The 16,164-nt window shown below is 46.4% G+C and overlaps 1 protein-coding gene across 1 annotated transcript in view; it reads left to right on the forward strand.

Annotated features, from left to right (window-relative positions):
- Positions 1-16,164, forward strand: part of DDX11 (DEAD/H-box helicase 11) — a 430,817-nt gene that overhangs the window by 92,575 nt on the left and 322,078 nt on the right. The gene's annotated exons all lie outside the window — the stretch shown is intronic.

Here is a 16,164-nt window from a genome sequence, read left to right on the forward strand (position 1 = left end):
TCACTCTCGGAGCTCTTCTTCTATGCGGCCGCCATGCTTGGCTGCTAGCCACGCCCCCTACTCTATTACTTTTTATATAATGCAAGCATTGGCATAGCCAATAGGTCTCGCCTTTGGGACCTTATAAATGTTTAGCCATGCAACACATGATGTTGTTGCACCAAGGATATTGTGCTGGATAACTAAATACTTATAAGGTCCCAAAGGCAAGACCTATTGGCTATGCCAATGCTTGTTTATATTAGATATGTAGGAGAGCAGGACAGAGTAGCCTCCTAGGCTGTCAATATATGGATGAAAAAGAAGCTGGGCCTTTAAGAACCAAGAGACCACCAGTGCACCATCATCATGCACAGCGGATGACACTTGCTTCAGTTCTTTTTGAAGGCTATGCGTCAACATATGTAGATTACATGAATATCTCTGTCTATTCCACCGGGAGGGTTGGTTATGACTAATATAAATTCCCCTATGAGAGAACAGGAGTTATAGTTAAGAAACTATTCCTGCTTAAGCAAATAGATTTCTGTGAGAAACCTGCCCTACTTGATCATCTGCTCTAGCATCAGAATCTAGGCAGTAGTGCTTAGTGAATGCATGTACTGATTTCCAGTTAGCTGCTTTGTAAATTTCTGGAATATGGATCTTGCGTAATAAAGCAGCTACCCTTCCCCCTATTGAGTGTGCTTTAGGCTTAGCTTAGAGTGTTTGGTTCTGGAATGCAACACTTACATTTGTGTGTTGTGCCTGGTGGCAGTAAACTCCCTTGTGCAAGGACCAAACTTGTCAAGGAGGACTTTGAAGTTCAGTATTGCTCTCATGATGGACTGGTCTGTCTATCGGCTGGTCTACACGGGGGCATAGAATTATAACCTGTGGCTGCAGACGTACATGTTGGTAATGGTGGTCTCTGAACAGGTAATGGGTTTGTGAATCCACTTTGGTTGCAGTTGTCCTTGCTGTTGAGTTGTTTTCTTCCCACAAGGGGTAGTCGTCTGTGTTCACCTGGACAGATGGGCTTATAGGACAGGGGTGTAGGATTCCTATAGCCCTATGCTCAAGGCATATTGTCTGGGCTCAAGGACAACACGTTTTCATGTTTAAATTGCCTTTGTGACAAGTAGGCCCAACTCTTGCAGTACAAACCCTTTGACAGCCAGTTTACAGTACAACCTTATGGATCTTGGAAGGGATTGTCTTCAGTTAAGGTAACATCTGTATCCATATATTAACACTGAATTAAGGAACCATAAATACAAGTTTGAACAAAGTCTTTATTATTATTGGTGAGGGTTCTAGGGAATTGTTGTAATCTTGGACTATACTGCTGACAGTGGTACCAGTATAAAAATATGTACACGTTTGCAAAATGTAGCATTGAGGCTACATATAATGCTCTTAGAATGCTCTCTGATTAGATGCAAATATTTTTGGACCATTGAAAACTAGAGTGATGATTCTTTGCTTTCAAAATAAAAAATGTTCACAAAAATATGCAACTAGGGAAAAATGTTTTGCAAAATTACTGTGAAATTTTTGGTACTTGTTTTTTGAATCATCATTTACTAACATGTGTTGACACATGCAAGTATTTACAAAAATATTTATAAAGGAAAATCAGTGTAACCAGGTACAACAAGTTAACGGGAAACATGAAAACAAACAGGCACTGGCAAAGCCAGCTAGTCTGACATTGGTGGTCAGACTTTTGGTTTTGTCAATGTGTGTCTTGTTTTGAAATAGTTTTTGTAAAACTTCATTGTTGTGGGAGCTGTCAGACCCTAATCGTTATAACAAACATTGGCAAAAAGCAAACATCGTTTTTGGTCTTCAAAAGCGTACATTGCCACAATAGTCCCTGGTACTGAACAAAACTACTTTGTGTGCCAATATGCTTGTTGTGAAGGAGCAGAATGCGGTCACTCACAGTGATGAAGAGATAGAATTTTAATAAAAACAAAAGGTCTTGGTTAACACCAGACATAATTAGGGGCCTATTTCCTAAAGAGAGTCACAAAAGTGCACCCATGGGATATGTGCTTGCATTAGTACAGATTTAAGACTTTCAGGGGGGCATGGCTTGGATGCGTGGTGCTCTCCGCCGGCCCGATTATAATCCTGCGATATCTGGCAGCAAAGCGAGCAGCAAGTTCTGGGCAAGCTGTCCACCCTTCCAGAGAGCGCCGTACCCTGAGTATACAGGGTTGAAACCATGCAATCGCCACGATAGCTGACACAAGTCAGATTCCGGTTGTGAGCTGAACCCAACAAAATGGCAGTCCCGGATGGCGGAGGCCCATCAGCTTGGAGTATGGAGGGGCCCGGCGCTCTGGCAGGTAACCGCACTTGGTGAGCGACGGATGAAGAGTGAATCCGAAGGAAACTTGGGGGCAGCCCACCCCGGCTTCAACGCAGCAAATCTTAGGAAGAAAGTCGAAGCCACTCTGCAACAAAAGGCCGCTGGAGATGCTGTGACGCTCAGGGAGCCATTGCGGCTCATACGAGCAGGAAACGGCCACTGGACCTGCGTCATTTTTAGCGGACTGAGACTGCACATGCCCTGAGCTGGTGAACAGGGAGGAGCTGTGAGTACTCAGTCAGGCGCATGGGCCTGGGCTGACCGTGGCGGAGGGAATGGGCCCCTCCCTTGGACAATTGAGGGAACTGGGCCATTGCCAAACCGAGTAAGAGACCTCCCCACAACCTGGTGTTTCTCCTGGGGCAGCCGCTCCTTTAGTCTTGGACACCTTACATCTTCTTTGTGACTCACTGGGCCTGGGGAGATTCCACTGGACTCTCCCTCGTGTGAGCTCATGATTGCTCCTTGGTGACAGGGGCCCTTGGAGACACCTAAAGGGCGGAAGACGCACACCCCCTGAAGAGAGCGTCGGCAGAGGTGATCGGGGGTTGACCAGGACTGCAGGGATTCGGGGTCCGGTTTGGGCCCAGCAGTGAACCGGCTCCTATTCTGTGAAAGGGAGAGGAGTGAGTGATCCCCCCCCCCTTTGCATTCCCCTCGGGAACACTGACACCTGCCGAGAGTGACCGGGACCTTGTCTGGAACCTTGGATAGGCTTGCACAAGGCCGGGTTGAGTAGAGACTAATGCAGGGAGGCAGTCGTGTGCAACACCTCACCATTGTAGACTCCAGACTGCCCTAATGGACACGCTGTCCCCACCCTGCATCTCTTGAAAAATTCCATATACCTGTGTTAGGTGGCTGGGAGATCTGCTTGGGTCCTGGACCTTGACTTTTCCGGTGCAGCACAGCAAGAACCCCAGACTGTGGTTGGGAAAAGCCTCCTGGAGCTATTTACACACAGTTTCCCTCTCCGGCCACCTACTGTTAGTTGAGAGTTCCTTACTCCCATCAGCTACTGTCATGTTACCTATTGCACAAAAAGGCTCCAAGGGAATCACTGGGAATGATATGGAACTGGCCACTTTCTAATTATAAAAACAATATTGGGGTGGCACCTCTTGTTGATATCCCGTGGAAGCTCCTGGAACACCTCTCTTTGTGGAGATGGTAAAACTCAGAGTAAAGGCGGCGGAGCGCCAACAGCTTGCGGAGACAACACCATTGAACAACAACCAGAAGCTCCAGCAGGTGTAGACCCTGTTCAGCAGCAACTGGTCAAGATACTTGAGGCCATAGCGGACACCAACCACCCTCCACCCGGACATTAGCGCAGTATCAGTGGAAATGGGACTGCTTCATACGGAACATGGTAAACTAGCGGAGAGCGGGGGGATAGCAGAAACCACCATTGCAAATTTTCACCTGGCGATGCAATCGTTGACACATCATGTTTAGGAGCTCGATGACCAGGTTCGCACCCTAGAGCGCAGTGCAGAAGATGCCGAAGGGCATAACAGGAGGAATAGCTTTCGAGTGGTTGGACTGCCAGAGGGGACAGAAGGCAAGGACATCATAACATTCCTTGAAACCGGTCTTCGCTCTGTGGTGGCCCCAGAGGGTCTCTCCACTTTCTACACCCTCAAGAGACCACACCGGGTCCCTGACTGCCCACCCGCACCGGGTTGCCCACCATGCCCGGTAGTGGTGAGACTCCTGCATTTGTGAGACAGGGATACCCTCCTGCAGAAAGCAAGAACTGATGGCCCATTCTTGATCAATAATAGCAAGGCACCAATCTTCCCTGATTATACCCCAGAGATTCACTGAAGTAAAGAAGGCACTACGTGAAGATGGTTTTCAATACTCCCTAATGGTCCCAGCTAGGCTCCGCATAATGCTTGACGGAAAAACTCATTTCTGCGATGACCCTGGGATGGACTGGAAGTGGCTTGAAATCTAAGTCGGGAGGACTGCTGCTGAAGACCGACTCTGCTGACGCAGGCCTGGACTTCCACACCAGGAAGAGGTCCTGAAAGAGACCTAAAAGAAGACTACCTAAGAAACCGAGCCCATCTCAAACAAAGACAGAAAGAGCTACTGAACTCTAGGCAGTGGCCGAAAACATGAAACCTAGAGAGTTTGCCTCAGACTCTGCCTTGGTGAAGGGAACTGAGGACTCTGAATCAGATTCTTTTGAGCAGACAGTGTCCGGATGTCAACAGTCTTCCCCAGAACGGCAGATGATCTCTGAGCAAAGCAGTCCTGCTACATGGGGTAACGCATATAAGTGAAATAGAACACTGCGGATATGGTGAGTAAAAGGGCTGTATATATTGTTGCCTGGGCCAGTGCGGACCGGAATGACTTCTACGGCTTGGGAGCAGTAGCCTACTCCCACTCAGAAGACCACACATATGACTGGTTGGAGTCTTCTACTGAGACCGATGCACTGTTTGCCATTTGTTTGTTCTGTTCTGTTGCAGGGAAGGTACAGAACCATTTCTTGAAGATGGAAGGGGCTTGGGGAAGTGGGGGGGTTGGGAGGAGATGGGCGCAGGGTTGAATTCCTCCAAATAGCATCTGCACATTACACACCGAAATTTCTGACTTGGAATATCAGGGGGATGGGGACGCCTGCAAAATGGCTAATATACTTACAGCCCAATTCATGAAGCTAAATTGCGCTCGCAAAGGGCCAGATTCTGAGAATCTGGCCCTTTGCGAATGCGATTTTTGCATTTGGGATTCATCATCCCAAATGCAAAAATCGCTATTTGCGAAATCGCATATTTGCGAGGAATTGAATTGAAGGAATCTCTATTAGAGATTCCTTAAATGCAATTCATTAACCAATTTGAAATTGCGAATTCGCACTATTTGGTCGCTATTTACCACGAAGTCTGACTTTGTCGTAAATAGCGAAAAATTAGAAAAAAGCACTTTAGTGCATTTTTCTCTGTTGCATGTTACACACACACATGTCCTTTGGACATGTGTGTGCGCAACACCTGTGTAAATTTGCATTTCAGGGGTGCTACAGGGTGTCCTTTGGACACCCCTGGCACCCTTGAAATCGCTATCTTATTTGCGATTAGCTAATTGCTAATCGCAAATAGGGAATACTCCCCATTCATTCCTATGGGCCTAAAGGCCCATAGGAATGAATGGGGAGTATTCCTTATTTGCGATTAGCAATTTGCTAATCGCAAATAAGGAATGTGTAGGAATGGCAATTTATTTTGCGATTCCTACATGAATCACGTTTTGCGAGTCTGTAATAGCGATTCCTTATGAATCGCTATTAAAGACTCGCAAAACGGGTCTTTGATGAATCTAGCAGATAGATCCTTACGCAGAAGGGGGGTGCAGATTGCTTTATTACAACAGACCCATCTTGTACAATGTGAGGTAGAGAAATTGCGTAGACTATGGAGAGGGTGGATCTTTGCCGCCTCCTATTCTGCAAATGCCAGGGGGGTGTTAATCTGGATAAGTACCCTTTGAACCCTTACACACCTTGTTGGATAGAGCGGGCAGATACATATTCCTGAAAGGGAGGCTGCTTGGACACAAGATCACCCTGGGCAGTCTTTCAGGGTCTCTCGGCCCACATTGCTGAAGTAACGGTGTATGACATGATCATGGAAGGTGATTTTAACAGTGCAGCTAACACCACACTAGACCAGTCGCATCCCCAATTGCTAGGAGCAGGATTCAGGGACTGGATGGGACATTGGGAGTTAGAGGAAATGTGGAGGACACAACACTTGGACGACAAGGACTTCTCATAATACTCCTCTATACATCAGTTACATACTAGTATAGATGCCTTTCTTTGCTCCTCTGTCTTAGGGCATTCCATCACACACACAGAGTACCTGGGGCGCAACTTTTCAGATCGTAGTCCCTTATTGATGTCCTTTCAACCTGTAGGGAAGCGCCCCTGCTGCCATTGTGGCACCTCAACCCACTGATGTTGGAAGACCCTTGTTTTAAAGAGTCCCTGGGTACCACCATTGATGCTTACTTTAACACCAATACACACACAGCTTCCACAGTGCTGTTGGAGTGGGAAGCGTTTAAAGTGGTGACACAGGGTTTTGCCTAGGACATTCGATTGGGGAGCAGCGAGAACTACACCAGGAACTCGGGGAGCTAGAGGACAAACTACACGGGTTAGACAATGCACAGGGCCAGGGCACTGCAAACCAGGGGCTAATGAAAGAAACCTGAACCTTGTACCATCAAGCTCTTGAAAGACTGAGGTGTTATGATTGCAGGGGGTACATTACCAAGGTGCAGAAGCAGTGGGGATACCTGGATGCTTGCTTGCATGGTTGATTAAACTTGAAACACGAGGCTCCCTGATTACTCATGTTCGAACAGGAACAAACCAATCTGTCTATGACCCCGGGGCTATTAATACCCTGCTCCGTAATTATTATGAATCTCTGTATAAAGCACCCCACCAGGTTCCACAAGAAGAACTAAGCGCTTTTCTGTCCCTGTTGCCACTTGGCTTGCTAGACCAACAAGTGTAGTCAGCGTTGGGCAGCCCCGTTGAAACTCATGAAATCCGTGTGGCAATTAAGAGCATGGCCACAGGTAAGACCCCAGGCCCAGACAGCCTTCCTGTGGAAATTTACTCTGAATACGCATCAAAACTAGCTCCCTGCCTGGAGACCATATATGCAGAATATTTGCGGCTCCTGCATCTGTCAGGAATTCATTGGTGGTCCCGCTCCCTAAGACGACCTCGGAAGGGGCACAGGTCACTGGTTTCTGACCTCTTTCCATGCTCAACATGGATTTTAAAATCCTGAGCAAGATACTGGCGCTCCGTTTGCTACCACACATGTCTATGTTAACCCATGCAGACCTGAACGGTTTTATTCCAGCCCGAAGCACCTCCTTTAACTTACACAGACTATACTCAGTGCTTTATCATACCGGACTGAGGCTTTCTCCTAGGGCAGCCCTCCTGTCAGTAGACCTGGAGAAGGCCTTTGATACTGTAAGATGGGACTTGCTGTTCGAAACCATGAAGCGCATGGGTTTGAGTGATGACTGAGTGAAATGGGTGAAGGTACTTTACGAACACCTCACGGCCAGGGTCAAGGCAGGCAAAGTAGTCACCACACAATATCAAATCTTTTGTGGCACCCGATAGGGGTGCCCACTATCACCCCTCTTATTTTCCCTGGCAATAGAAACACTAACAGCGCTATTTCGTCAGGGAGGCAGAGGAGTGGGTTTGACAGTTGGGGGGCTTGTTCATAACATTTCTCTTTATGCCGACGACCTCCTGATATAGTTTAGTGGCGCTGTACAGGGCTCTGCAGTGGCACTAGACCTCTTAGATAGATTTGAGCGCATGTCTGGCTTATGTATTGATAGAAATAAGACTGATTTATTTCCCATGTCAGCGACCATCCCCGCCCCTTAGACCTTCCATCAGACCTTAACTGGGCTTCCTCTACCTTTAGATACTTACGAATACACATTTTCCACTCACTAGGTGATCTGAGAGAGGGGAACCTCGGACAAGCTCTTAGATTTCTTAGATTCTGTGTCCCATTCTGGTGTTCCTTGCATCTTCTGATCACGGCCCGAGTCGCTCTATCAAAGATGGTCATGCTACCGCGCCTACTATATTTCTTTATCAATCTCCTGACTGTGGTGCCTACCAATTGGTTCTTACAACTAGACGCCCTGTTGCGGGATCTCATATGGGAAATGGGGCGATGGAGGGTGTCCTTGGCAACACTGCAGGTACCCATTGGCGGAGCGTGGCCTGGGAGTGCCGAACTTTGAACTCTATTTCTTGGCTTCTCAATTGGAGTGGCTGGCACAATGGATGCAAGGCAAAAGCATTATTGCTTGACCTAGCGATGGCATTCCCCCAACCAATCCCTACCACAGCTTTGCAGTGTTGGAAATGCTGCGTAACTAAACAGACAGAGACTCCCCTCTGCCCCTGATAGGCTTACCGCACGGCAACCGGAGACTGTTACCAACAGTCCATCCTAACCACCTCGGATGATCTGGTTGAAGGATTTGGGCTTGAGCCGGGGCAGTTCCTGCAATTCGAGGCCCTGACATGAACATTCAGGGTGTTGTTGGGTAAAGGACATGAGGAGCTTGTGACACGTGGTATTACAGTCCATGCTCATCTTGGGTGGTGTGATGCACCAAGTAAAATGATTTAACTCTTCACTGTCCGAAATGTCCCGTAGCCCCCCACAACAATTGCATGGCAAATGGGAGATGGTATTGAACAGGGAACTTTCATACCCAGAGTGTGGCAGAATCTTATTATATCCCAAAAAGGGGGGGAGAGGAGTTGGCCGAACGGCGATGGTGGTCGACCTCAAATCTGGGAAACCAGGTTCAAGTCTCGGAAATGAACGCCCAGCATCCAGTGATTCTGGGCTAATCACTTAATCTCCTGTGCCTAACAAAAATTAATGTGTCCTCATGTAACACAACTGGTGCTCGTGTAAAGCTCTCTGATGCCCAATACCTTTGGGTCAAGTTCGCGTTATATAAAACTCTGTAATGAAATTAATCAAAAAGCTTTCCCTCCATACAAGGATGAAATACACGCAGTTCAATTACACCCATATGGCCTATATGACGCCTCATAGAATCTGGGTTGCCTGCAGTGTTGAGATACGTAACTGCCAAAGGTGAAACCATAGTGACACAGACTTTATACACATGACTTGGGACTGTAGCATAGTACATAGTTTTTGGGAAGACGTTTTGAAGACTACAGGCGCAGCAGTGGGGCGCTTACTCAAACCCACGATTGGAACATGCCTATTGGGACTTTTCCCCTCTGACCACCCAAACGGTAGCACAGGACTTGTGGATCTAGCCTTGGTCCTGGCTAGGAGGAGGATAGCATTAACATGGAAATCGACTTGTGGCCCCACAATCGGAGACTGGAAACTGGATGTAATACACTGGGCGGGAGCAGAGGGGATTGTCATGGCCAGAGAGGATGCGTGGGGACTGAGGTACCATCCTGTGGCGGACCTCTGGAGAGAGGTCCTGAGAATTGGGAACACCCTGAGAGGTACCATAGCGAAATGGAGTATGGCGAAGCCAGTTCTCACTCAGATGGAGAGCATAACTAGACAATCTGAATTATGGGACCGATTAATAGAATGGAGGCCGCCACCCCACACCCCACCCCTTACCCACCTCTGCTGCTGCACTGCCCCCTAGACCTGATAGTATCTGGGAAAGACTGGCCTAACAATTGGTTGGTAGGCCTCTGTGTATCCACGATTGACGACGACCCTCCCTTCCCACCGTGCCAAACCCCAAATCACCCCTCCTCCCACCCCAGGCGTCCCTTTTCTCTATACCCCTGACAGAATCCTCTGTTATCGCACCACACTGCACAGACATTTAGTTCATGGTGATGTATTCTTTCAGTTGCATATATGGATGACTTTTTACAGAAGCTTATCTCATCATAACCGACAACACAATAGTAAATAACAAATTGCGCACAAACCTAACAAATGTACTGGGTCACCGCATTCAAACAAGAATGCCCACGGAATCATACTCCTAGGTTGTTATGGGCAGTGATATGATAACTGTTGGGAATAGTGGACTAGTCATTCCAGGATACAGCGCAGATGTACAGCATTTTAAAATGTACTGCATGCAATGTTATGATCTGATGTATGTGACCGATGCTAAATTAAATACTAATAAAAATATGTTTGGAAAAAAAATGATTTAAGACTCATGAATTTACAGAAGTAGTCCAGGAAATGGTACTTCTAGAAAATATTTGCGAACCGCATTTTAGCACAAGCCTACATGCGATTTGCACATGCGAAAATCTGCTGAGGGTTTAATAGATCACTTTTCTTTCAATTCCTTTTTTTCCAACCTTGGAAGAACTTTTACTTCTGCCCTTGTCAGGAGATAATTTCCAACCTTTCTCAGTATGGGAAAAGATTAGAGAGGAGCTGGTGAAAATACCTTAAACATACAAGTTAGTAGGTTTGCACAGACTCAAAAGGGCATTTCAAATCTGAAACTATTTCTTACTGCTAACTCCAGCCCCAGTTTATAGAGCTGCAGAAAGGTGGTGAAATCAGTGAATTACTAGTATTCAAACCCTAACATACTATGAGTCCTGGCTTAATTGGAGAAGCTATTATCAGAGATTGCTAACCTAATTTGTCACTGCACTATGCAACACTATGTGGCACCAAAGGGGCAAGTGTTTTTTTTTTACAGGACAAATAGATTTATGAAGCAAACTGTCCCATGGTCAAGTACATATTTTATTAAACTACACACCCCTGTAAGATGTATGAGGAGGACAAGCAGGCATAATTTTATTTTTTTCTCAAATCTTTTTATTAAGTTTTGCCTTTGAAATCCCTCTTTAGTGGTAGCAAGTACAAACGTTTTGTGTACAACAATAAAAACGGCTATGCAAGGCACTCTAACCGAATTTTCATTCCAGCATCCTCCCATGTATATTAATGTTTTACAATAGACCCCCAAGAGCGTGACTGTGAGTTTGGTACAGTGAATCTGTTCCCTATTAGGAAAAACCGTTAACCTGGTCCACTCCGCCCTGTGTTCCCATCTTCCATCATAATGGTTTTAATTAAGGGTGGGCGCAAAATCTGTTCCGCTCGCGGATTTTGCGGATTTTCGGCAATTTCGCTATCTGCGAATCTCGTGAAATTGCCGAAAAATCCGCAAGTCCGTTCGCGGGCGGATCATTTTTTATTTTTTTTTGCAGTAGAGGTATCAACACGGTGGCATCTTCGTGGATAAATATGCAGGCAGGATTCATTCTGGCACGATGCTCCTGTCACAAAAATTAAACCTCAACAGGAAGCACTTACAGATAAAGCAGGTGCCCGAGTTGAAGCTCAAATTCAGTAACGCATTATAATCACCCAAACAACTAGTGAGCACGGTCGAGGCAAGGCAGGTGTGCTTCCTCCTCTACTGCCTACAATTAGATTTAAACCTTGATGGAGGTCTTTGCATACACGAGTTTCTCTAGCGCAATCCCCTTGTACTTCCTGTGAACAGGAGGCTGCTTTCTCCTCATCTGGTGCTCTGATCGGTCTCTGACCCTTTATAAACAAGAGGCATGTGAACTCGCATTGAAGCCCCGCCCGTTTGGCCCCGCCTCAAACACACTACGGTATGCAAGTTCTTCCCACCCTTTCCTCACTATGATGGACAGCTCGCTCGAGGGACCTCGGCGCCTGTCGGCGTGGTGGCAAAGTTAGACACACGTGGTCATGGTCACATTATGCAAATCCGCCAGTTCGTGGATTTTCGCGCGAACTCTCGTATTTTTTCGCGATTTCGCCCGAATTTGCGAACCGCAAATCCGCAGAATTCGTCCATGGTTAGTTTTAATCGCTGCTGGATAAAATAAAGTGAAGAGAGACCAACCTAATCTTTGCCTCTGTGTCCTTAATAGAATCAAAACAGAGAAGCACAGGTTAGAGTTGCATTGTTATTCAGGAAGTTACAGACTTTAACAACAGGTTCAAGGGTTCCTCAGACAATGTATAGGGTCTGGTGTGAACTACCATTTCAAAGCTCCTGCAGAGAAATGCGGCCGGTTGCGCCTCATGCTCTATAGAAATGGGTGAAATGGACCCGCTGGCCGACGGGGTAGAGCGCAAAGTATTCTGTGGTGCGAGGCCCTCTAGTGGTCTGCTGTCCGCATCGAACCTCTGAGCCGTGGCTGGAATTGAAACTGAAAGTGGCAGCAAGGAGCAGTAAATGATCCTCGCCTCCGGCACTGACATAGAATTACTGTATGTTTCAGCACTTAAGAAAGACTGGACAAGACTTCAAAAACTAAAGTCAACCACTCTTCTTAGTTGTTACATGGTGAGGATGAGCTAAGGTGCCTTTTGCCCCTTTCATCTAGTTCCTATATTGTGTGTAAATAACAATACCTATTGTTGTTTATTCATATTGTTATATTCTGTGGTACCTAAAAAATGTTTGACTATTTATTACTGATAAACTAAAATAGGTTGCTCTTATCTGTAACTTTGTCTACCCATGAGGGTTATCTTCTAGACTGATAATGGATGGGAAAATGCTTCAATATTTTTCCATACATTTTTTTATCTTCCTTTTTTTCATGACCATTTATAAGGTTGTAACATGTGCAACAGTTCAGGTTTTCTATAAGAGCAAGCTTCCTGCTTGATAGCCTCTAAAACCAGAACCAACTTGCTATTCTAGTCAAATATTTATGAATCGCAATTAAGATAGTATGATAAAAACGCTATTTACCTGTGCTACCAGTTCTCCATCCTGGATATCTCTATTAAATTCATAAAAGCTGTTATTTCTATTTAAGTGAGCCACTGTGATGGAATCTGTTTGCTAAAAGTCTCTCTTATGTGTTTACTAGATCAGAACAAACAGAGCTTTCACCTACCTCTGTGATTCATCTTGGGCTACAGTGGTTCTTGGTTACCATAAACTGACAGTCCCTCATTTCCTGCTTAAGCTATGACTTACCTACGGTTACAGTTTCCTTTAATTTTTTTTGCTTAAAGTGAGAAAATAAAAGATGTTTGATCAGCAATGCATTTGCAAGTATTTTCAAATTATTTTTTATTTAGTGAAATGTTCTGGGATAAAGCATATATGCATTTGTGCCGAATATACACTTTGTGAATGTCTCCTTTTTAGGTCGAGGACCTTAGGCTGCGCTTGCGCAGTCTCTGTCTGAGATTTAATGTTACTTAGTATGGGGGCATTAACCAGCCCCTCTTCTCCATTGGCTGGCTTCCTAAACGGAGGCCAGCCATTGGAGGAGAAGGGCGTCACTCCCTTTAAGCCCTGTCTTTTTCAGATTCGGGGTGTCTTTTTTTGCTTCTTTCTTGTTAGGTCGAGGACCGTAGGCTGCGCTTGCGCAGTCTCGGTCAGAGATTTAATGTTACTTAGTATGGGGGCATTAACCCGCCCCTCTTCTCCATTGGCTAGCTTCCTATACGAAGGCCAGCCATTGGAGGAGAAGGGAGTCACTCCCTTTAAGCCCTGTCTTTTTCAGATTCGGGGGCGTCTTTTTTCGCTTCTTTCTTGTTTTCTTTCTCTCCTCTTCCCATTGGCTGGAATTTTACCTTCCAGCCAATGGGAAGAGGAGAGAACGAAAACCACGCCCCCGAATCTGAAAAAGATGCTGGTTTCTCCGAGGCATTCCTGCTTTGCCTCTGAGAAACATGGTCGTGTCTCTGCTTACCCTGCTGGAGACAAGCTTGCTCAAAGACGCTGAAGCATTGTGCCTTGAGGGCTTTCGCCTTTCTGCATAATATGGACTAGTGTTGTGGATATGTCAGTCCAACGTACATCTTGTTCTCCATGACACATTCCACTTGCTGGTGTGTCGAGTGAAATTTTTTTTTAACATGGAGTTTGCCGTCGCATTTAGTTTTACTGGAACTGCCCCAAAGTGCTTCATTCACGTAATTTTCCTGGGAGTTAATTTAATTAATTACGACTGTGCACAACTTTCATTGATTACGTCGGAGCGCGTGGCTCCCGTGCCTGAGGACGGAAGGGGGCCCGGGCTGCAGGACAGCGCCGATGCCCAGGCTGCTGGTGCAAGGCGCCTCTTAGTTCCCTTTTTGAATAGTTACCAAACAAAGAGACGAGCGCTGGAAGTAGGGACACAAGAACAGAGTTTATTTCTCATGAGGAGAGCCTGTCATTTCAGACACGAAACAAGGTGTCATCGGGAGGTGCTCTAACAAGTTCTCTGAGACATCGCCTTTTATACCTTACAAAACACTCCTTATTACAATAACGACATTGTGAAACAAGGAAAAGACATCCCCGTAATCCTCGTGTCAATCCCACCCCACATATATCCACAATAGAGGCCCTTAACCTGCCGATAAGAGGAGGGGGCAATCACGCAGCTGAGTGTTCCACCGATTCTTAGGATGTGTGCGCCTGTTCGTACCCCAGGGGGTGGGGAGGCCAGGATCAATAGTGGGTCCTTTGAAGAGGAGTGACTCCATACAATAAGGGGCAGTAAACTGTATCTCCCGGCTTAGGCGATGGCCTCGGACCAGTGTGGACAATCGGACTTGGTGGAAGGGGTCATCAAAGGATTCCAATGAGCGGGCAAAAGGCCATGGTGCCTAAAATGGCTGTCATGTACATATGGGCACGGGCTTTTACTGGCGGAATGATGCGGTCAATGTTTCACGGTATTCATGGTGCCTACAGGGAGGGGAATGGAAAAAGGCAAATGAACGCCGCTTATGTACATTAATTTTTCTAATTTCCACAGTCGCCGCTTTTTACATAAGAAAGTTCATTTCCTAATCGATGGGTGTACATATAAACATGTGTGGTTGATGAAATAGCATTTGTCAATACTAACATATTGCATATAACCATGAACAGTCGATGCGATTGGCAGAATGCAGCACATAGGAAATTGCATTTGTTGGGTTCCTAACGTTCAAAAGCACTACATAGCATAAATGCTTCTAACTTTCTCAAAAAGGTGACCAATGAACAATTTGACCAAGCAGTTGAGGGCGGAATTCAGTCCAATACATAAGATCTCTTCGTCACAGTGTCTTTTTAGCAGTGAGCCATCACTGGTAGGCTCTAGTCCGTGTCCTTTCGTTGGCGCTGTTGAGCACCGGCGGTGGAGCTATAGGTCCAGCTCGGATCTAACCTTTCGCGTGGCAAGGTGCGGTCTGTCCTCTGCTGTTAGACCACAGTCCTGTTCCCTAACCAATCCTTTTAGTGGTGCCTTATGCTCGGCACCTATATTTCCGGGCCATAACCCCATTTCCACCTAAATGCTGTTCTTCCTTTCGGCAAAAAGTCACGTGGAAAAGAGGGTGTGTGGTTCAATAGTCGATGGGAGAGAGGGCGGAGTGGGGGCAGATTTCCTGGGACACACCAAAGGGACCAAGGGAGCAAAGGATAACAAGCAAGCAGGCCCATCAATCGGGCTTTAAAAGGGGGGACGGAGGCTTCAGGCACACGTGGGTTAGCGGACAGAGAGCTTTAGGACAGCCCTTCATCCTTTCCTTTACCGCGTTGGAGAGTGCTGCCTCGTCCCGTATCTTGTTGCGCTGCGGCTCCACCTTTGGTCGAGGTCGCATGTGTCTCATAATCTGCAGCCAGGCTGTGCGTCACGTCCGACCCTTCTCCTCCGGTGATCGTATATCTTTGAATGGGTAAAAACAAGTTTTAGAGAACTGACAGGAGAAGAGATTTTTACATTTGAATTCCACTTGCAATCCTAACACCTGGGTGTTATGCTCATTGGTCACAGTCGGAAGTCTATTACCATGAAGTAAGTATGTGGTCATTTCTACTGTGTTCGCACCAAGTCTAATCGGCGTTCATTCATGACACATAGGGACAGAGGTCAGACTCCTATCACTTGCGTATTTCAGAAAAAACTCCAAAATTGGCAACATTCAGGGGAGACTCGTCCTTCTAACCCGAGCCTTAACAGTCTTACATTTCCCTTCAGGGCTGGTTAACTCTTTCAAACAGAGCGGGGGTGCAATCATCGAAAGATAGGGTTAAACAGGTTTTTCTCGAGGGGCGACAGTTACTCATGGTCATCATATATATCGGGGACAGCAGCTGGGGTCAATCAAGTGGGGCGGGGACGCTTCGGACATTCGCGCTTGAGTGCAAAGGGGGTGGGGCAATCTGGGCATTGGGGGTCAATCTGGATATTGGCGCTTGTCTCTAACGAACTGAAAAATAGGGTGCCATTGACATATAGTTCC

Source organism: Lissotriton vulgaris, chromosome 1_2 (assembly GCF_964263255.1).
Source record: "Lissotriton vulgaris chromosome 1_2, aLisVul1.2, whole genome shotgun sequence".
NCBI lineage: Eukaryota > Metazoa > Chordata > Amphibia > Caudata > Salamandridae > Lissotriton > Lissotriton vulgaris.